Source organism: Hemicordylus capensis, chromosome 5 (genome assembly GCF_027244095.1).
Source record: "Hemicordylus capensis ecotype Gifberg chromosome 5, rHemCap1.1.pri, whole genome shotgun sequence".
In the NCBI taxonomy this organism is placed as follows: Eukaryota; Metazoa; Chordata; class Lepidosauria; order Squamata; family Cordylidae; genus Hemicordylus; species Hemicordylus capensis.
Genome location: NC_069661.1, coordinates 139,718,125 through 139,741,377, shown reverse-complemented (window position 1 = coordinate 139,741,377; position 23,253 = coordinate 139,718,125). Strand labels below are relative to the sequence as shown.

Sequence of the window (23,253 nt, the reverse complement as noted above, 5' to 3'; positions counted from 1 at the left end):
TTTACCAGGTGGAGCACTTTCCCCTTTCTGGCAGAGCACTCCAAAAATGCATTACCATGCTTGGCACACCAATTCAAGATCATAACCAGTCCCGGCCATCCCGGTGACAATGTGATGGTTTGCCCACAGTCACGCCACAAATCTGGCTGGGATTGGGCTGGGAGGCTGAGTGTCAGGGAGGGGCTCTCCTCTCCTTCAACTCCAGTTTGGCTGGCCGCAGTTTGTTGAATGTCAGCGGCACAAATTGGAGTTAGGAATTGTAACCCAGGCACAGTTAACTGTGGTTATCTTGTACATCTGAATACAGGCTAAGTTGTGGAGCAGTTACAGGAGCCATGTAACTGCATGTTGACTTACTTTCTTTCTTTCTTTCTTTCTTTCTTTCTTTCTTTCTTTCTTTCTTTCTTTCTTTCTTTCTTTCTTTCGAAAATTCTCATATGTAAGGATGCTGGCCATACAATCATCTGCTGTTTCTTCTGAATTGCAACAGGAAGATACTGCCCATGCTATCTTTGCCTTTCTCCATTCAAGGGCTTCTGATTCTGAGCCTACTAAGCACAAGGCTTTTTCTTCCAAATATTAGGAAGGCAGCTGACAACCTTCTTTGGGCTGGATGCTGGTGCAGGACAGATGGCTGCCAGTCCCTACTCTGAGAAGAATAATGGCATTTAGCTTCAGAGCTTGATAAATAGTGAGTAGCTACTGCCAGAAATACTAGGACAAATCAGAGTGAACATTTATCTCACTTGTTCATATTCTTCTACTAACAACTGAAAGGCAGGCTTCCCTCTAAGATGTATATATGGGTGTGCGCCCCAACCCCTGGGCCCCACACAGCCATTTCTGGCAGGCGTGCAGTCTGCTGTGACCGCCACCACCACTCAACTGCCCGGCACCCAATTTCCCCAGCCAGGAAGGGAAGGGAAGCATTGCCCTAATTCCCCCTCTCCCTGGTTGTGCTGCTGCTGCGCTGCCTCCCCCCTCCCCGTCGTCCAGGCCTCAGCTTCCTCCTCCAGCTATAAGAGGATGGAGGGAGGAGGATGGGTGGTGGCTCCCCTCTGGCAGCCCAGAGAGACTGGAGTTGGGGGCCTGGGGGCAGGGGAGGAAGGAGGGGAGGGAGAAAGGTTTATATATATTTTAATTATTTCTGGGGGCCTGGGGAAATAAAAAAAAGATTGTGTGTGTGTGTGTGTGTGTGTGTGTGTGTGTGTGTGTGTGTGTGTGTGTGAGAGAGAGAGAGAGAGAGAGAGAGAGAGGTGTGTACATTGCCTTGATAGTGCCACCCCGAACAAAACCCTTTCCACTCACTGGTGATAAAAATTAGAGGGAACACTGCTGAAGTATGGTAAAACATGTTTGTATGAAAATGTTTTTTCTTTTTAAATAAAATTTGGGTGTGTGTAGATCCCAGGAGAGCATAGAGTAAACCATGTTTCGAGAGCAAGAGCAAGAGAGAGATCCTCTCTCTGTGTTAAGGGACAGTACATTTCTGAGTCTGAATATATCATTAACTCATTTTTTGCCCTGTAGGAGCATTGTTAATAGGTTAAACTGAAAGAGAAACTTTTCCCAAACTATCCCAGGATGCTTCATTGGCCAAGCAGTATCTTTAACCAGGATTTCCCAGCACTCTGTCCGCTACCACCAGTGTACTTTGCACAGCTATAGAAAAGCAGCTCACTCACAAAGGAGAAGCACGTGGAAAGAGAATGAGAAATTCCAGATGTATGTAAACTAACCTTACTTTAGGAAGAATGGGTGCAGCCCTTTATAAATCACATATGGACCCTGCTGACCTTGGCCATCATTTAGGATTCTTTCATTCCCACCTATTTCATTAAAGAAAGAAGGCTGCAGGCAATGCACTGCTTAGGGAAAGCACAGACCTAAATTATAGCGTGTGGATGACCATTTCTTTTGTTGTGTTCTGGTTTTATTGTGTTTGGCAGCCAGCATCTGAACCCTTCTGGAAATTTCTGCTCATACCATATCCGGATGTGTGTTTGAAAAGGTTGTGTGTGTTGTGTTATAATGATACCAGTGTGTGCATCAGACTTTGGCTTTTTCATTCTCTCAGGCTTGAAAACTGGCTCTAGAGCTAGCCATGTCTGTGGAAGGAACAACCCATATCAGCCAAAAGATCTGTTCTGTTCTCTTTAGCCAGAGTTTCCAGAAGGAAGTGGAAGACTCTCTTAGGGCACTTTTGTCTGTGGGCTCCCTTTGTTCTTCTGGTTTAAAAAAGTAGCAGACCAATCTCTGAGCTTGACTTCTCAAAAAACTTGGCTACATTTTTCTCTAGACACATATGCAGTTTTCACACACGATAGTGTGTAAATTAATAAAAGCTTTCATGTCTCTTCAGCCTGGGCTCATGAAGATAGAAATTCTTTCTGGAAGATAGAAGGGGAGACCCCTTGAAATGATTTATTGAACAAATGAAATCAAGGACATCGCACATTAAGTGAGACAGGTAACAAATTGCTAAAGGATTTACTGCATCAGACATGTGATTAGCCATCCTGATATAAATATATCTATGCACTGAATGAGAAAATCTTTGTATTGAGTATTAGATTTTGCTCTGGCTGCTGCTAAAGCCAAGTCTGAATTTGTTTCAGTGCATATGGCAAATTGTGAAAGAATTGATCAAAACTGAAGGCAAGCTCCTTCTGTTCTAAATTGTTGTTTTATTTTACATTGGTTTTTGCATTATTTACTTTGTATTACTTTTCTATATTACAGTATAGCCTATTATGTTGGTTTTGCGTGCTTTTAAAAATGTGGTAGGATTTTTAAATGGCTCTGATGAAGGTTTAATCTATTGCTTAAAAGCTCACATAGTAGTATACCTTCATAGTGTATCATGTATGAAGCAGCCTTTGAGAATTTCAGATTGTATGAATCTGTCAGTGAAGCAGACCAACTTCCTTTTACCAGGTCACACCTCACACTTACTAACAAGTAGGAATTATTCCCATGTTGGTTAAAATGTCACATGCAAAGAAGACTTTGTTGAAATAAAAAATTATCTGTGGAGAAACATGCAAGGAAAATGAAGAGTCACTTGGCTGCATGCTGTGCTTCATTTCTTGTGTGTCCTCAGAGGAGGATCATCTCTAGAGCTGATACTATTTTCCATCCCCAGGTTCCTAGGATACATTTAATGCTGATGGACAGCAACAGTTCTAGCATACATAAGACTTGAAACTAGTTTGGATAGCTTTAGACCCATGTGGGGGAATGTGTGTGTTTGATTTCTCAAGATGTCTACTCCAGCGTGTTGTTTTTGGAGAGCTTGCATCTCTCTCCCTCTCCCTCTGCCATACGCTATGCCTGAATGAAGATGGAATAGTTCCAGTTGTGTAAATACCTCTTGGAGCTCTTCCAGCTTTTCTCAGCACTACCCCATGGAGTTGCATGTAGGCACACAAACCCTAGGGTTCCTCTGCCCTTTAAGCACGAATTGCAGCAGGCTGACCACTGTGGAGTGCCATCTCAAACTTTCCAAGTCCTTGGGCAGACCAGAGTTATATGAACACAATAATCTGATGTTTTATTTTGTTTTTTTATGTTGTGGGCCTTTTAGAACTAGTCAGAAGAGACCACTGAACTCTTACTTGTCTGAAAGCCAGGGCTTTAGCTCAAACTGTTTCTACTAGCCAGCGTCCTATTTGCATTTTCTTTATATAGGTCCCCAGAGGCAGCAGTGATACAACATGCAACAATATCCAATTATCACATGGCACTGGGTTCTCCTATTGCTTGGAATGCCTTTGCTAGTGCAGCTAACCTATATCTCTAGAGGATTTATAAGGATTGGAGCCGTCTATTTCCCAGGCCCCCAAATACATTTCATTGTTGAACACAGGCTTGCTGAAGCTTTGCAAGAGAAACCTTATCCATACCCATTAAAAGGTATGCCCTTAATTTAAGTAAAATGGGTAACAGATAGTAAAGAAAGCTTAAAGTGTGTCTTTCCTTTGTGTGCCCTTGTATCCTGTGTGCATAAGTTCCACTGTAGCTAAACGGTTTAATAAACAGGGCAATAAATTAACATTTTATACGTGTTGTATCCTTATACTGGTGCTGTATTTTTCGATTTTGGTTAAAACTGAGTTTTGGACAGGCGGGTTTAGCCTCTTTGGCTATGAATGATGGTTTTAATTCTAGCTGGAAACGAGCTGTGTTGAGTAAATTTTCTTTTTTTGGCCTCTCCGTAGAGGATTTGCATACTGTAGGAATTGAGCAAGCCAGGAAGTTAGTTAAGCAACGTGTCCTGGATATAGAAGTTCAACAAGAAGGTGCATGGCTCAAGCAGGGTTTATACTTAGGGCATCGTCAAGCTATTAATCTTAAACCAGCTAAATACTTTGATGTGGTGCTTGTCCCTAAATTTAGACGAGCCCTCACTTTAGCATGTTTAAATGTTCTTCCTACAGCAGTATTGGATGGCAGGTTTAAGGGAGTTCCGCTATTTTTACAACTTTGCCCATGTGGCAAAGGGGTTATAGAATCCACCTCGCACGTTATTCTTTATTGTGATTTTTATAGGGAACCCCGTTTAAGACTTTTATCTCCTATGTTAGACAATTTGCCTGGCCGGTCTGATGAATTTTATTTAAATTATCTTTTAACTAATGAGGACACTGATATTATTTCCGTTATGGCCAGGTTTTGTTATATTATTTGTAAAATACGTACTGGTTTATTGTAAATGTTTGCTGGTCAATGACCGAATAAACTTATAACTATACATGTTGTACATGTCTGCATTAATAACATGAGGATAATTCCTATGTTATGTTGAGGAAGTTGGAGTAAATAACAAGTTTGGCCTATTTCTCTCTATTCTTAAATTTAGTAAGAATAAATCAACCACAGTTTGGGCAGCTGTTGAGATAGATGTTGGGCTGAATTCAGCTGGCTGAAGACCAGGAGATTGTCTGGAAGCACCTGATGCTGTAGCATTATTGAAACTAAGTGGGTATGGGCTGCTGAGTATAAAGAACTTCACTTGCTAATGCAGTGAGGTAAGTGCTGGAAACACAGTGGGGTGTGTGCAGAGGCTGAGCCCGTCTCTCTGCTGCCCAGTGAGACAGCGATTTTAATGTTACCTTTTTTTTCTTCACAACCTGACAAGCCTTGGGCCACATTTTTGTTCCGCAGATGTGCACCCTGGGGAGGGTTCACTTTGTTCAGTGGTTTTCACTGAACTTTCTTCTGGGGTCCCTTTCCAGCATCATCTTGTGTCCACAGAACCCTTATACTTGCAGAAGATTCTTGGGATATTCTATAGCAGAAACTCAGTTCATGCAGGAGGCTATTAAATACTACTTATTGACTTCACCTTCACCTCACATGAACTGAAAGTATATGCTAGAATATGCCCAAGACTGCTGCACCTATACCTTGAAGAGGAAGCTTGATAGCTGTGAGCAAGCTGTCTTTCAAGGAAGGTTGTCCACTATAACCGGTCTTCTCATGGAAGATGGCCTTATAAACTTCCAGGGAACTATATTACTTTACTTTATTCCGAGTCAGACCATTGGTCGATCTAACTCAGTATTGTCTACACAGACTAGCAACAGCTTTTCCAAGGTTGCAGGCAAGAGTCTCTCTCAGCCCTATCTGGAGATGCCAGTGAGGGAACTTGGAACCTTCTGCATGCAAGCATGTAGGTGCTCCTCCCAGAGCAGCCCCATTCCCTGAGGGGAATATCTTACAGTGCTTGCATGTAGTCTCCCATTCAAATGCAACCAGGGCAGACCCTGCTTAGCAAAGGGGACAAGTCATGCTTGCTACCACAATACTAGCACTCCACCAAATAGGGTGGATTGGTAGAAGGGAAGTTGCAATCCTTCATCAGTTTGAATTGCTTAGAGGCAAGCCTGGGTGCTCAGAATAAATCCATGTGAGAATTCTCAAATTTGGATCTCAATGTTATATATCACTATTCCAGCAGTGGAAAACTGCTTTCCAGTGATATGGCCAAGTATGAAAGTCTGTCACTATCACTGCACATTTGCTGTGAATTTGTGATGTGCGTTTCTTTTGCTTATGGCAAACAAAGTACAATAAAGAAGATAATATTTCCTGGTAGAAAATATTGCATATTAAATACTCTCATGCTTCATTCAGTCCAGCTGTAGAACAGGGTAAATATGGTGACATCTTCACTGAGATATTGCACAAATTTGCATTTGCTTATGTGAGTCTTCTGGTGGGCAGAAGCAAGCATATTTTGTATGAAGGAGAAAAAAGTATTGCAAAAATATGTGGAAAGAAGGCTTAGTCTGGTTTAAAAAATCTTGATTTAATTTTTCTTAACAATTCACATCAAGCATAGAACATTCTGCTAGTAAATAAACTAACTTGTGAATTTTTCATTGTTCTTATTGTTTTCCCATGCTATGCATCTGGACTTAAATTAGACTTAAGACTTTTTAAGAATTACCATGTCCCTTATTTTACAAGGTCATTTGTTTCCAGAACATTACAGTGATTTCACACATTACACACAAAGGCTTACTTGGGTTGACCACCAAGACCACAGGGAGAGGCAGCTGATTATTGACTCCCTGATGTGTGTACCAGTATGGTATACATTTGGAAAAACTTGTTTGTTACATTCACAATTTACATTTTTAGAATGAAATGGCCTACATTAGGACATAATGGATGCCATTCTCAGACACCACAGTGTCAACATTCCCCTTGTTTTTGAGACTCTTTTTCTTCCATAAGCTCTGGGTTTTGTGCCTTTCATTTCATATGTTACATGGCAAAATTAGCCTACTTTGACATGCTTTGATGTAGCATATCCATCCAGAAGTGGACAATCTTCTTAACTTTAGAAATATGGATGGAGCTCAGCAGAGAAAGCAATCTCTGAGGTATATTGTATGTAACATAGCCCCCTTCCTGTTAGCTAGAGGTTGCTTGTCACTCTGGCTAACCTGCCAGGTGTGGGAGCAATATTCAGTGACTGCTAGGTAAAGTGCCTAGAATCCACTGGGGCCCAATTCAGCCACACCCTCTGATCAGAGGATTGTGCATTGTAATATAGAATAAAATCTGTGTTTTCCTCAGTGGCACCAAATCTGAAAAACTGAGCCTGCCCCTGGCTTGCCTGGCATCTGTGATGGACAGAAAGGAAATTAAGTTCCTGGGTTGGATAGAATTGAAGTAAGAACTGTGGTAAACAAAACTGCCATGCTTATACAGGTAGTAATGAAAGGACAGTCCTGTAAACTGCTTGATATACCCTCCCTCCTCCTTCAGCTGTTGCCTTGGTGGCAATGTCTTGACTGATGTATATATAAAAAGAAAAAAATAAGATACAATGGTGGATTTTTTCTCTTTTAGGGAAGAGGTATCAGGGAAAGATAGCCTGCAGGGATATTTCAGTAAACTGGCTTACCATCTACAGTATTACCATACTGCACCCCCCACCCCCGGTTGCCTGTAGAGTTTGCAAATGGCTAAGCACCTTCATAGTTGCCAAACACTTGGTGGGGCATGGATCCATTTTGTCTACATTTAACAACATGGATCAGGTCTGCAGCTATAAATAAATGGGGTAGGGAGTGTCAGTTACCTACAGGTTGACCCAACAAAGATTTGATGAAAACTAAAGCCTGTTTAAGAAATGAATTAGGCATTGATTTAATTAGATTCTGATCCTTATCGGTAGCATTTGGTATTAATCATGAGAGATGAGATCAGAGGGATCCTTCTTCTGACTCAGTGAAACCATCCTTGTATATTATATTAGTGAATTTTCTGCACTTATTGTCTTTGCCAGTAAGGAGCTGTGTGTCCCAATTGTGGGGGAAATGGCAGGCTATTCAATCTAAATGAAGAGGGTTCTACTCTCACCTAGTTCCTCCTCCTCCTGGGTATCCTTTGTGTAAAAGGAGTCTCCAGAGAATTTCCTTTGGCTCTGCTCTGGCTGACTGCACACAGAATCATGCTGATTGCATATGTTTTCTGTACTCACCCTAAGGCTTGTCTGTTTGGCAAAAGCAAGCCCCCATTGCCCAGGAAATGCAGCTGTCAATTCCAAGCAGATCAATGTTACTGTGGCCTTTTGAATATTTGCTTGCTTCCTGTTGAGTCCAGGATCAGAGAATGATACAGCCCCTCAAACAAAACCTGCACAACCCTACAGATTGAATAGTCAAGCTCTTGGCAGTTGATACGTCTTAGGACTGTTTCACACTGAGGCTTGAAAATAAATGTATGGGGCTTTGATGAGTATTCAGAAGCTTACAGAATGTGACAGCCTGCTCCTTGTGGAGAAATGTCTATAAAAGTCTGTCATGCCAACATTCTTATTTTTGATTCATCAATGTCTTGTTATTTTATGCCTAGATGTGCATAGGTCTAGTTCAAGTTCTTTTGCTGCCCTAAGAAGTGTGAAAGGTATCTCCACACAAACTGAAAGAGCCCTGCAATTGCTGAAGAGCATACCATCAATCACATCTTCAATTGATAGAGTGAGCCAGCCATGCCAGAATTGTGTCTGGCATGCATGTGTGGCAGAAGCCACAGGAGGAGGAGAGCTGATCTTGTAGTAGCAAGCATGAATTGTCCCCTTTACTAAGGTTTGCATTAGAATAGGAGACTACATCCATGAGCACTGTAAGATATTCCCCTTAGGGGATGGGGCCACTCTGTCAAGAACACCTAGATGCATAAGATTCCAAGTTCCATGCCTAGCATCTCCAAGATAGGGCTGAGAGAGACTCCTGCCTGCAACATTGGAGAAGTCAGTCTGTGTAGATAAAACTGAACTAGATGGACCAGGAGCGGCCGGTGAGGACAGCGTGGGGTGGAGGTGGTGAGAGACACCTCTAAGGAGTTAATAAGCAGGCCCTTACCATCACCAGATGGAGTACACAGAAATCAAATTGATTACATTATTGGTGCAAGGAGGTAGAAGAGCTCAATTATAACAGCAAATACATGCCTGGGGGGCGATTGTGGAACAGATCATGAACTGCTCATGTGCAAGTTCCAAATCAAGCTAAAGCAGAAAAACAAAGCTATCCAGCTTCCACGATATGATCTTTAGAATGTACTCACCATTTTCAAGGAGAACATCAGGAACTGCTTTGAAGTTCTGAACCTCATTGATAGGGAACCAGAGGAACTGTGGAATGAAATCAAAGAAGTTGTTAAGGACAAATGTGAAAAGAGACTGCCAAAGACCAAGAAAAAAAAGAAAGCAAAATGTATGTCAGAACAGATGGTGGAAATTGCCAAGAAGATGAGAGAAGCCAAAGTCAAGAAAGATAAAGATCTCAGGAAGGAACTTAATAGGAAATTTCAGAAAGCTGTTAGAAGAGACAAGGAGCAGTACTACAATGACATCTGTAAAGACCTTGAGGATGGAAATAGACATGGAAAAACAAGGAAAGTTTTCCACAAGATCTCTGAACTCAGAGGGAGGTTCCTACCTTGAATTGGTATGTTAAGGGATGCCAAAGGACAGATAGTAACTGATTCAGAGAACTGAAAATCTGTACAGAAAGGATGTCAATATCCAAGATACTCTATATTCCCTACATGTAAGAACCTCTAGTACAGGAAGAGGAAGTTAGATCAGTGCTCGGGTCATTACCAAGTCAGAAGGCTATAGGAATTGATGGAATAGTTACAGAAATATGGCAGGCAACAGAAGAAGAATCAGTCAGGGCTCTAGCCAACTATGCCAGCAAAACTAGAGAATGACAGGTCAGTCTACATACCCATACCAAAGAACTTAACAGATTGCACAAACAATCACACAATGTCCTTAATTTCACTTGCTAGCAAAATAATGCTCAGGATCATCCAATGCAGATTAGAGCCCTACATGGAAATGGAAAACCAGTTCAAGCTGGTTTCAGAAAAGGCCAAGGAACAAGAGACATCATTGCTGATGCATGCTGGATAATTGAGAATGCCAAAGAATACAAAAAAGAAGTCAATGGGGCTGTTCTGATGATCGGGAAAAATCGGGCTAGGAAAGCCTAGCCCGATTTTTCCCGATTGTGAGAACCACCGGGCTCGGCTGTGAGCCCAGTGGTTCTCGAGCGGTTAACCTGCTCAAGTACCCCTGCCCTTAGCCCGGGTTTGCGGAGCGAGTGCTCCGCAAAACCGGACTCTCTGGTCGTGAGTAGCCACAGTGCGGCTCCGCTGCGTGGCTACCTGCGAGTAGACCCCCAGAGGGGAGGCGAAAAGCCGCCTCCCAGCTCCGGGGGTCTCCCCAGTATGCCCTGCGCACTCACGCACGGCATACTGGGGCTTCTGGGGGCCGCGCAGCCCCCGAGCTCCCTAGCCCCTGCCGGCTCCGTCACAGAGCTGGCAATCATGTGGGCGGCCAATTCAGCCACCCAGGGCTCCCTGCCCGATCGTGAGTGGGGAGAGCGCGCTTAGCTCACTCTCCCCACTCAGCTCACTAAACCAGGTCTCACAGATCGTGAGACCTGGCTCAATATGTGCTTTATTGACTACAGAAAAGCCTTTGATTGTGTCAACCATGTCAAGTTGTAGAATATACTTAGGAAAATGGGTGTCCCATTTATATTCATTAGAAACCTATACACAGGACAGAAAGCCACAGTCCAGATGGAACATGGTGAAACAGACTGGTTGCAGATCAGCAAAGGAGTAAAACAAGGCTGTATACTTTCTCCTTATTTATTCAACTTATATGCTGAACATATACTGAGAGAAGCTGGATTGGAATATGAGCATGGTTTTAAAGTTGGAGAAGAAACATCAATAACCTGCGCTACACTGATGACACCACTCTGATAGCTGAGAATGCAGATAATCCACAAGCTCTAGTAATGAATGTCAAGGAGCACAGTGAAAAAAATGGGACTACAACAAAATATAAAGACTAAACTAATGATAACGGGTACAGCAACCAGCCTCAGAATTGATAATGAAGATATTAAAGTGGTGGATAGCTTCTGCCTTTTAGTATTGACCATCAACAGTAAAGGAACCAGCAGACAAGAAATAAACCACAGAATAGCACTTGGTAGGGTTGCAATGAAGGCCTAGGAAAGGATATTTAGATGCCGTGATGTGTCTATACCTACAAAGATTAGAACAGTTTGGACAATGGTTTTTCCCATCACACTCTATGGATGCGAAAGCTGGACTTTGAAGAAGCAAGATAGAAAAAGTATTGATGTTTTTGAACTTTGGTGCTGGAGAAGACTTTTGAGGATACTATGGACAGCCAGGAAACTAAACAAATGGATCAATCAATCCAGAATTTTCACTCGAGGCACAAATGACCAGGCTCAAACTATCATACTTTGGACACATTATGCAAAAACTCAGCTCACTTGAGAAGTCCATAATACTGGGGAAAGTTAAAGGAAAGAGAAGACGGGGATGACCAGCAGCAAGGTGGATGGACTCGATATGACAACAATGAATGCACCCCTGAGAGACCTTAAAGGCCAAGTTAAAGACAGATCATCCTAGAGAGAATCTTTCTATGTGGTTGCTAAGGGTCAACACCGACTTTATGGCACTTAATCAATCAATACCATCATGTAAGCAGCACTTGCAAGATGTGGCATTCCACCCGCCATCCAGTGGGGCTGTGGCGTAGTAGACTTATTGCACTGTTTTGAGTATGGCAGAGTACTCTTGAATTGTGTTGCTCCCAAAGCTTCCTACATGGTCTTGAACCACCTCACTTCTGATAACCATTCAGAGGGCAGATTTTGTTCCGTAAGCTTTCGGCTTCTCTTAGCTTCTCTTAGCAGGAGTTTTATTTCCATTCCTGTGTTTAATGTCAGGGAGGCTGGGCATTTAACTGTATGTATATCATTAATTCTTAGTGCCATGCATATATTTTGCAATTTAAATGTAAATACTGCTTGTACATAAGTAAAAAAAAATAAAGTCAGAGTTCCACGGCTGGGAGAGGGACGAATCCACCTGCTTCTTGTTTGATTGCTCTTCAAAAGCACTTGGATATGATTTGGTATTTAAAGTAACACAAAATAGACTCCTTAAACAGGCTGGTTTTTGACTACTTAATCTTAAATATCTCCAAGAACAGGTCTTGAACTTCACTGGGATTTTTCTCCCACCCACAAATCTGAAAAGGAAGTCCTGAGTCAAGTGTGGGCTGGCTATGACTTCAGTCCATGCAAAAATTTGAACCTGGGTTTCCCTCATCTAAGGCCAGCACATTAGCCACTAGTGGAAGAGTATTTCAAGAGCTACTCCACATAGTTACTACTCCACATACTTGCATATTATTGCTTTTCCCTGAATGTAGTGTTCTATATGATGAGAACAGGATGCTGCTTTTCACAGCTGCCTCATATTTTGGATATTGTCGAGTTGCCCCATTAGTCTACTATTGGTTCTGAGATGTTTACATACAGTGCTGGAGGTTTTAACTACATTTTGCACATGAAATTCTAGGAAATACAAACACACTTCATAGGCCACCCAGAGAGAACTGGTGGTTTTTATTTTGTTTTTTTTCACCTTTGGATTCCCAATTCATGTAATAAAGTTAGACTTAAAATAATTATTTAGTGATCTCCACCCTCCATATATTTTATGTTTATATATTAGGAACAGTGGAGAGCAAAAGAAAGGCAATCAAAACTGATGAAAAAATAATAATGATTGCATTTCATGAAGTTGTCAAAAATGCTCAAATAAATGTAGAATTTTAATACTACTATTGTGACTTTAATCAAGAAATTTCATGCATTTTGTAATATAGTACCTCACTCTCTTTTTGGTTTACATTAGATTTACTAGATATCATATGCAGAATAACCTCTAAAATTAAGTTGCAGGAGATCAGGGAGCAATAAGGTCCATTTTGAATTTATGTTCAAGGAGGAATTCTGGAGGTCCTTGCTAGCTGGCTCAGGTTAGTAAGAAATCTGTCAAATACTGCATGTAGCATTACGTCTGTCAAAACAAAACTTTGAAATGTGTTCTAAAATAAAATTGGTTTGCTTTAGTTATTTCAAGAACACTAGAATTTGGGTTATTTAGGACTATTTTGATTGGTATCAGAGTTTTAATAATAATAGCATTATTTATTGGCCTGTTGATTTGGCAAAAGCACAGCTAAAAGGATTGAGCTCAAGCCAGTTACAAGCAAACAGTATGGGGGGAAAAAGTGCTGGTAAAACACCACTTACTACAGCCTGTGGGAGGAGCTATGTAATCAGTTCAGTGCTACATAAAAGACATTGGCCAACATATTGCACAGACTAACCCTGGTATTTTCAATTAGCCTGTGCTGCTAGAGGCATTTAAGGAAGCGCTGGTGTCACAGATACTCAAATGCGATTCAGACATCACATGAAACCAAAGTTACAGGTCTTGCTCCCCCTCCTCTTGCATTTAGCTGTCAGGATTCAGATATAAGAGTGGACCTCCTCTCTGCAGTCTGTAAGACTACAGGGCTGCTAGGCTTTCTTCTTTGAATGATGGACAGCCACGACAGCCAATCAGGACACAGAGAGGGAGCAGCTTCCTTCCCTCAACTCCAGTTCCAGGAAAGGCTGCCTCCAGTTCTGCATTCAGACATAACAGAGGAAGCTGCAAACCAGAGGCCTGAGCAGCGAACCTCACTACAAACTGAGGGTTCAAATTGGAGTTTGGTAACTGAAACCTCAACTTGAGTGAGGGTCCAAACTGCAATTTCATACATTCAGACACGCAGTTACACAAACCCCAGCATGGTTAACTCCAGTTTGGTAACCTGTAACTCCGGTTTCATGCCATGTCTGAATGCGGCCTTAGAATTGGACACTCACATTTTGGGAATGGAATTTCCATTGTTACCAATGGAAGTTGCACTCTTGAAGTGCCAGTGCGCACCTTTAAGTCTCTGTGCTCCTGCACAAAATTGCCAAAGTTTCCTTAGACTTCGCAGTTCAGGCTGATCAGAAACACTGGCATAGGACTGTGCAACATGTTGCTCATCTTCTTTACATAAAACTGAAAGCATTGGGTAGAGGCTCTGGGGGGATCTGGTTTGGGGAAGGGCCCTAAAATAGTGTCAGTTCTTAGGTGCTGAAAAAATGACGTAGGTTTCAATCTCATAATTTATGAGGTGAGCAAAGCAATTTTTATGTATAAAGGCTGCCTGGTTGTAGGAAGTCTTTTCCCCTAACATACTGCCAGATTTTATATTTTAAGTGAAACATTTCCACAGAAAATAGCTTTAGTTTCTGCTATGAGCCTTAGCATAAACAGAAGATATCTGAGGTATGAGCACTTTGAGGAAAGCCCACTAAAACTGAGTCAGATTTCATATTTTGTATGTCATGTTTCCTGCATTGTACAAACATGGCACAAGTTTCAACTATATGATGTAAATCAGTAGTTCTTTGGACACTTTAGGGCAGGCATCCCCAAACTGCAGCCCTCCAGATGTTGCTGAACTACAACTCCCAGCATACCCAGCCACAAAAAATTGTGTCTAGGGATGCTGAGAGTTGTAGTTCAACAACATCTGGAGGGCCGCAGTTTGGGGATGCCTGCTTTAGGGGATCACTATTAGCATAAAAATCCACAAACTGCTGAATAGGATTCAGTTTCTTTGATGCACATACAAAAGCCCACCTCTTATAGTGCTTTGAAATCCTGTTGTTTATGAAGATGGCAAACCCATCTTAGACTCTAATAGAACACCAGTTGCTTCAAGGCAAATGTTATCTGGTTGCTCTTGCCAGATGGTAAGCCTCTGGGTGGCTCCCCCAAGTTATAAAAGAGAACTGGGTGATATTATTTGCTTGACAGCGGAATAGACATTTGTTTCCATTTGAAAGGGATTGAGGATCGTTTCCCATGCATTTTTCTTTTACGGTAGGATCAAGCTGTTCTTTAACGAGAACTATTTAGTAATATCTGAAGAAACTGGGTAAAATTTCACAGGGCTTAGTACACGCAAGCAGCCAAAGTGGCAGAAAGCTATGTTAACACATCACACAGGCATATGAAGAATACCTATGCTTGAACTTGATAGCATTGGCAGGAACCCTTTCCAAGTGGGCTGAATAGCAAATATATAATGTAGTCAAATTCTTCCAGTCTCCTGGCAGGAGGAAGAGGAGGCAAGAATTCCCTGAGGCATCTAACTCTTCATTGAGACTTCCTTGGAGGTAAAGACCTCTGCAAATATGTTTGCTCTTCCTTTTTCTTTAGGGAGTTGGAACAAAAAAGGCAGCATCCCTGCTCCAAATCTGGTCAAATCTGCATATGCAGAAAAGGCACATGTTCAACAATACAGTGTTCTCGGGACTGCAGCAGCAAGATAGGAATCAAATGTTTGAATGCTGCCCCACATCAGAACTTCCCTGCACCTAGAAAATAAGCATGCCAGGAAGAAAGCCATGACATGCTAGTTTTTCAGAGAAGAGTTGGTTGAACATGCTTATACTAGGAGTGGAGCAGACTGTAAGAGCCAGAAATGAGGGAGTTGTACCATCTTCCAAATCCTTTGCAGCATTGTTTTCAGCATCTTTAGTGGAGAATGGATATGTTAACCTAGGGAATGGGTTCAAATTCCCACTTAGCTGTGAAGCAAAAAATATTAACCAAAACCAGGGGAGAAATGAAGTTAGGAGGCTAGCTTTTTTCTCAGGAGAATTTATGGTGCCTACTGTGAATTTTCAACCAATGTCCAAAATTTACAGCAGGTTTCAGATGCTGTGATGTCAGCATTTCAGTTCAATCCCAATTTTTATGAACTTTGGCATTTATTGAAAGATGCCAAAATTTACTGAATTTACTGAATTCAGTAAAGTGCCTTTACTTAGCCTTCTTGTTTATTACCAATTTGCTAATGCAAACAAGGGGAACATTCAAGGTACCCCCAAAAGCACAAGTTCTAGGATAGTTTCAACTAGTCTTGGGGAGAATATGCCCCCAAAATGTTCTCCAGAATTTCTCAGACAGAATATGGTGGCGGGAGGAGAATTATGAGGAATTTCTACTGAACGTTTGAATATTTTCAGGAATTCTCCTGAGGGTCTTTTTCTTCAACACAGCAGTTGACCTTCCAGAAATGACATTTTTTTTCACACTGTGCTCTTCATTCAGTAAAAGCAAAGGGAAGTAAAGGGAAGTAAAGGAAGGAAGGAAGGAAATAACAATAAAGAAAATAAAGAAAGGAAGGCAGGCAGAAATAATTGAAATGTCTTGGATTGTTGCTTGCTTTCTATAAAAGGGCAAGAGAATCATCCACAAGTGGCTGAGATAATCTATATATTTAATCCCCGTAGATGTGCCTCTGTGGGGATGCGTCCCGGCAACCCAGCAGATTGGCTGGGAAGCCGAGGCGATGGATTGGCTGGGTGGTGGAGCTCACACGCGGCAGGATTCATGAGACTGTTGAGCTGCTGCCCAAGGAAATGGCGGATGGGTGGGCGTACGGTGGCGGGACCAGATGTGGCGGGCACTGCACACTGCCAGTGTGAGGAAGCGGCAGCAGAAGCAAATGGGCCAGCAAGCCGGTCAGAAACCACAAGCGGGGAGAGGGGTGGAGAGAAGCGAGAAGGTGGGCGGTGGTTAGAGATACCTGGGGGAAGAGTTAGGGAGAAGGGGCTGAAGGGGGGGTAGCCAGGGAGGACTGGGGAGGCACTTGGCCCGCTGGTGGCAGCGGCCGCAGCAGGGGCACTCAGCCCGCTGGCGGCGGCGGGGGGGACTCGGCCCGCTGGCGGCGGGGGGGGGGGGAATCGGCCCGCTGGCAGTGGCGGCCGCACTCGGCCCCGCCAGAGATGGGGGGGGGGGAGAGAGAGGTAGCCAGCTCCAAAAAGCGCACAGATGCGCTGTACGGGGTCAGCCTGTCTATTTAATTTTATAACCAAGTTTATGACTGCACATGAGCAGGAATTGTGGACATACTTCAATCCATACAAAGCAGATTTGGGCCTTACAATCAGTACATGCTCAGAGTGAACAATATGCCTAATTAAGTTAACGGGCCTCACTGAACAAAGGGTTGATGAGTGTACTGAAAACCTGTTAATGACTCTTCCCTCTGAGTTGCAAAATAATTTTCAGTTGCTCAGGTACCTCTAAAATTTCAAATTAACATAATCTGGCTCGAGCCCACAAAAAGAACGATTTGTGAAAATAATCCAGCTTTGCTACCAACTAATGAGGAGGTTGCGACTCTGATTAGGGTGGGATACTGGGGCAGGGGGGACTAAGGAACTCTTTCTATGAACACAGGAGCACATGTTTTGTGCTTCCACACAATGTTTCTGCACCACTTATAATTTGTTCTGTGTGCTTTCCAGACTAGCTGCTGGAACAACAGCAAAATGCCTCCATTCAGGCAAGTCGCATTGAAAACGTAAACAGCAGGGGAAGCAGTCTCGCAGCAACTATCATCCTGAAAAAACAGCAACTCCCTTACGCTGGATATACGACATCCTAGCTCTATATCACAGTGATTAAATTTGAGGCAACGCATTGGCAATGTGAACAGCACCCTGATGTCCCTGTAGGGACTGTGGTGTCAATGCAGAAGTGTGAAAGCACACTTCTGAAATCCAATGTGACCCCATTGAAGGGTCTAATCTGGAAAGTGCCCTGCACTGTTTTATTGTAGCAGACTTAGCACCAAAATACTACTACTACTATTACTATTACTACTACTACAAATATTTATACCGCTCTCCAAACAAAGTTCTCAAAATGGTTTACATAGGAAAATACATTATGAGCCGGGTCTCACTGGTTTTGGAGACAGCACGGGGAGAGCGGGCTAAGCCCGCTATCCCCGCACACGAGTAGGGAGGGAGCCCTGGGTGGCCGGATCGGCCACCTACATGATTGCCAGCTCCATGACGGAGCCGGCAGGGGCTGGGGAGTTCAGGGGCCGCGCAGCCCCCGGAAACTCCAGTATGCCCTGAGCAATCACGCAGGGCATACTGGGGAGACCCCCGGAGCCGGGAGGTGGCTTTTTGCCTCCCCTCCGGGGATCTACGCATGAGTAACTGTAGCAGGCTATTCACGATCTTTAAAACCAGGTTTGCGGAGCACTCGCTCTGCAAACCTGGTTTTAGGGCAGGGGTAGTTAGGCGGGTTACCCGCTTAGGAACCACCAGGCTCGCAGCCTAGCCCGGTGGTTCACACGATGGGGTGATATTGGGCTAGCCTCCGCTAGCCCGATTTTGCCCCATCATGTGAATAGCCTCTATGTATGAGTAGTGCCAATCAACATAGTTGCTAAAGAGGGCAGGATCACACACACACACCCCAAGTGAAGTACAATAAGGGTTAGGATTCTACACACGCACACATTCCAGGAATTTGCTGTCAGGCAGAGCCCAAGAATAATTAACAGTGGTGCCAACACATGTGCAGAGTGCATTTTTCTTTCTACCACCATTAACTGCAGAGTGTGTTGCTTGTATTACTCTTTACAGAGCACCCACCTTCCTTGCACCCAGGAATAAAGAGCAGGGATTCCAAGGCAGATGGAATCTTTCTTGGCAGGGATGGGGGTGCTTTTATTTCTGTTAATTTAAGTGACGCCACAGATATGCCTGATATCTCTGATATCTAAAACCACAGATACAGAGTCATTAAAGTGTGCTGTCAAGTCAATTTCGACTCCTGGCGATCACAGAGCCTTGTGGTTTTCTTTGGTAGAATACAGGAGGGGTTTACCATTGCCTCCTCCCTTGCAGTACGAGATGAAGCTTTTCAGCATCTTCCTATATCACTGCTGTCCAATATAGTACCAGTGGGGATTCAAACTGGCAACCTTCTGCTTGTTAGTCAAGCATTTCCCCACTACACCACTTAAGGTGAGCCATTAAGCTATAGAAATCTGGGGATTAGGTTCCTGGAAGTCAGGAAAAGTCCTCAAAATAGGGTAAGAGGCCCTAGCAAAGTGTGTGGGGGGGGAGGAGTGGTCTACCATTCTTTGTGGGTCCCCAGCAGTCCAACAGTGCCCCCCAATAGTCAAAAATTGGCTCAAAATCACATTTCCCCCTAGGGGTTTCCCCCCTCCCAAAAAGAGCCATAAAATGGCTCTGGATCTCAAAATGGTGGCCAGAAATGACTAGGGATGTGCATGGACGGGTTCGTGCACTTCCAGGAGGCGGGGTTACCTTTGAGGAGCAAATCAAGGCATTATTCTGAAAGCATTTGGTACACAAGGCATTTTGGCTACTCAGTCAGCACCTTTGTGGTTGGCATGCTGTAGTTGTGATGAGCGTGAGCTGAATACTTGGTTCAGTTCGCACCTCAGCATCAGTTCTCTTGGTGGTCTTTGGCAAGCCATTATCTCCTTAACTTCAGTACTCCTGCCTCCACCTGGGGCTGCAATGAGAGTGATAATCAGGGCCATCCCTAGGGGTATGTGGGGCTGGGGATGAATCAGCATGCATGGCAAGGCTGGTGGAGAGGAAACAAAGGCAGAAGAGTCTCCCCAGATACACTTCAAGTGGCCCCCAGTGCCAGTGGAGAAGAGCGGAGAGCAAAGAGTTCCCAATGGGAAGAAGAAGGAGGAGGAGGAGGAGGAGGAGGAGGCAGAAGAAAGTGGCAGAAGAAGGCAGAGGCAGAGGAAGATTTTCTTCCCAGATGGTGGTGGGAATTAGAAAGTTGGCAGGGGGAAAGGAGTACCTGTATCTCCTGTTGGGGCTCTCTCTTGTGGCTTGCTCTAGGGTGGCTGATCCACTTCCTCTCTTTCCCTCCTCTCAGCAGACAGAGGGGGGAATGGCAGCTGAAACACTCACAGCGAGACGCAGTGGAGGAGAAGGAGCTGCTTCTCCAGGCAACCCGCAGCCTCTCCTTCGGCAACAGTGCTGTGCAAAACCACAAGGCATTGTGGGTTCAGTGTTAAATGGGTTTGAGATTGAACCTGTTCAGTTCGATGGTCTGGTGTTGAACCAAACAAACACACCCAGTTCAGTTTGGCACTGGACAGAACCCCCTCCATATGAACATAAGAACAGCGCTGTTGGAACAGGCCCAAGGCTCATCTAGTCCAGCATCCTGTTTCACACAGTGGCCCACCAGATGCTGCTGGAAGCCTACAGGCAGGAGTTGAGGGCATGCCCTCCCTCCTGCTGTTACTCCCCTGCAACTGGTACTCATAGGCATCCTGCCTTTGAGGCTGGAAGTTCTCTATAGCCCTCTGACTAGTAGCCATTGATAGACCTCTCTTCAATGAAGTTATCCAAACCCTTCTTAAAGCCATCCAGTTTGTTGGCTGTCACCATCACATCTTGTGGCAGAGAATTCCACAAGTCAATTATGCATTGTGTGAAACAGTACCTCCGTTTTCTGGTCCTAAATTTCCTGGCAATCAATTTCATGGGATGACCCCTGGTTCTAGTTTTATGTGAGAGGGAGAAGAATTTCTCTCTTTCCACTTTCTCCACACAATGCATGATTTTATAGACCTCTCATCATTACTCCCCGCAGTCGTCTTTTTTCTAAACTAAAAAGCCCCAGGTGGTGTAGTCTTGCCTCATAATAAAGGTGCTCTAGGCCCCTGATCATCTTGGTTGCCGTCTTCTGCACCTTTTCCAGTTCTACGATGTCTTTTTTCAGATGTGGTGACCAGAATTGGAGAGAGGCAAAACAAAAGATAAAATTCTCCTGCGCATTCAAAGCCAGGTTCTTCACCTCACCTCAGAAATACTTACTTTTACATAGTGCTTTAGGGTATTCAAAGATTTATGTTATAACATATTAAAGCTATCCACATGCATGTGCAAAACCAGGCTAAGGAAGCCCAGCCCAGTTTTGCACGCCCGTGCAAACTGCCGGGATCATGCCTGATCCTCGCAGCACCACAGCAGCAAACCCACCTGTGGAGCCTCCCTCTAGAAAGGGGTTAGGGGAGCAAGTGCTCTCCTAACTTCATTTTTAAAAATCATCTGCCAGACTGTGTGGAGCCTGGTGTGGGGAGATCCCCATATTACACTCACGTGGTGCATTATGGGCACTCTGGGGGCACATCCCGGCCCCTGACCCTCCCTGTTGCTTGGGCGAGCAGGAAATCATCTGGGTGTGCAGGGAGCATGCCCAGCAACACCGAATTGATTGTCTGCATGGAAGGTAGGTTTAACCTACCTTCCCTGCAGTCTGCCCTCAAGCACTTCTCATTGCATGTGAGAAAGGGTTCATTATCCCAGTAAACATGACAACAATGCAATAAGGTAGGAAAGCAGCATTATCCTCATCAGGGGTCAAACATGTTGGCTCTGTTCAGCCAGAATTTTTTTTTTTACTCATCAAGCTATGTTGGTTCATAGCTCGTCAGGAATATTTTCACTTGTCAGGCATCATTTTTCACTCGTCACAGACAAGTAGACTAGCGGATTTCCTGAGCCCTGATCCACATATTGTTTGGCTTGCCCAAGGCTACCTACTGAGTCTGAAACTGACTTGAGATTTGAACAAGGGACCTCCTGCTGCACAACTAAGTCACTATACTACACTAGCATTTGTTAGATAAACTCCAAACATGAAAGGAAAAAAACCAAATAAATATTGACCAATCCTCCCCAAGAGAAAAGTGTTTTTGGCTTTCTAGCCCAGTCACCACAGAGGTGGGTGACAACACTCAATCAAAAAGGGTCGATAATGAGTACACAGAACATTTCTGGCCATAAATAAAATCCAAACATGTTTGGGGCTGTATTACCAATTGTAGATCCATATGCAGGATAAACTCACTTGGCACTGGCACATGTGCCTTATGTTTCAAAGTTTCCTAATTACTTAGTTCGCTGATAGTTCAGTGTGAAGATTCTAATTTCTTCCTGTATATGTTGCATTAAATATTCCCCTGAAGGACTAAATAGCCTCAAATATATTGGAATTTTTATTATCTGACGTGTGTGTGTATGTGTGTGTGTGATCCTATATGCCATCTCTAGCTATCTCTGCCTTTTATATTTCTTACCTCTGATTCTAACCACAGTGCTATTAATGATTTGACTCTTGGAAGTCTTGCACACAACCTCTTTTCTCAGACCTGGGGAGGATCGCTCCTGCCTCTCCCCCCCCACCCCACAATTTAGGCTGAAGCCATGCTCACTGTGCTGCGCTCACAGACGAATGCTGCTGTGGCAAGCAGTCCAGCAGCAGGGAGGCTGGGGGAAGGATGCCCAACCTCCAGATATCCCACAATGCACTGTGAGACAAGTCCAGTGCCTTGGGGGATTCTCCCAAGTCAGGTGCTCTAGGTGCCCAGCTCTGTGTGTGCTTCAGCTACGTGCAGTCCAAGCGCACACATGACTGCATACCTGGGTCCTGGGATAAATTCCCGAGCTTATGAGGCAGAAAGAGCTGGGATAGGTGTCAATCCCAGCACTTCACACAGGCAGCCATACCCAGGCAGGGCTGCCCAAGCCTGGGTTTGGCTGCTTGTGCGAACAGTCGCTTGGTTGGTTGCCAGTTTCCCAGCTTCTGCCTTGGCGCTTGCCTTGACTCTCATTACTTTGGCTTTGAGTCCAACTGATTACCAGGCTCTGTCTTTGGTTATGATCCACTACATTTGTAGTGTTGACCTGCCATTCACCTTGTCCAATGTTAGCCACAAAGTCCTCACAGCAAAAAGCCACATTCTGTAAAGTTTTAAAAGCCATATTTTGTATAATATTTGACAGATTGTGAGAACAAATGTCTGTCTGTCTGTCAATCCTCTGCTATTTTGATCCAAGACTTACTGAGCACCACCCACATCCAGCTATTAGTACTTGCCAATCTCTCCCCCGAGGCACACACTTAACACAGTTAAAAGCGGCTTTGTGTAGAACAGTTATGCCCATTGGCACTGGAAAACTGACTCACAGATCTGAGTAGAAGGTTTCCTGGATGGATAGGCCTCTTGCTTTGCTAATATATAAAAAGAAAGCCTCCTGCATTTATTAACAGTATTAGGAATGTGCACGGACCGGTTCGGAGACCATTCTAAAGGCCTCCAGACTGGTCCGGTCACGGGGTGGTTTTGGTTCGGGTGGGGAGTTTGGGGGGTTCCATCAAGGGTGGGGGGGGGCTTTACTTACCCCTCCCACGCTTTCCACACGCTGCAGCTGTAATTATTCTAATAATTGCTCCTCCGTTGGTGGCTCCTCCGATGGCTCCTCCAGTTAAAAAAATGGCCGCCCCCTTGTAGCCCCGGCCCCCTGCTGCTGCCGCCCCTTGAAACCCCCTCCCGCCCCCTTAAAGCCCCCTCCCGCCCCCTTAAATCTCGCCCCGGGCCCCGATCGATAACTTCAGAGG

At 44.1% G+C, this 23,253-nt stretch overlaps 1 long non-coding RNA gene across 1 annotated transcript; it reads right to left on the bottom strand.

Moving 5' to 3' along the window:
• Positions 1-110: 110 nt before the first annotated feature.
• Positions 111-23,134, bottom strand: LOC128326978 (uncharacterized). The gene is made up of 4 exons (XR_008308374.1): positions 23,037-23,134; positions 19,639-19,820; positions 9,088-9,154; positions 111-649 (listed from the first exon to the last, which is right to left on the bottom strand). It is a non-coding gene; the product is annotated as an uncharacterized LOC128326978 (long non-coding RNA).
• Positions 23,135-23,253: the final 119 nt, after the last annotated feature.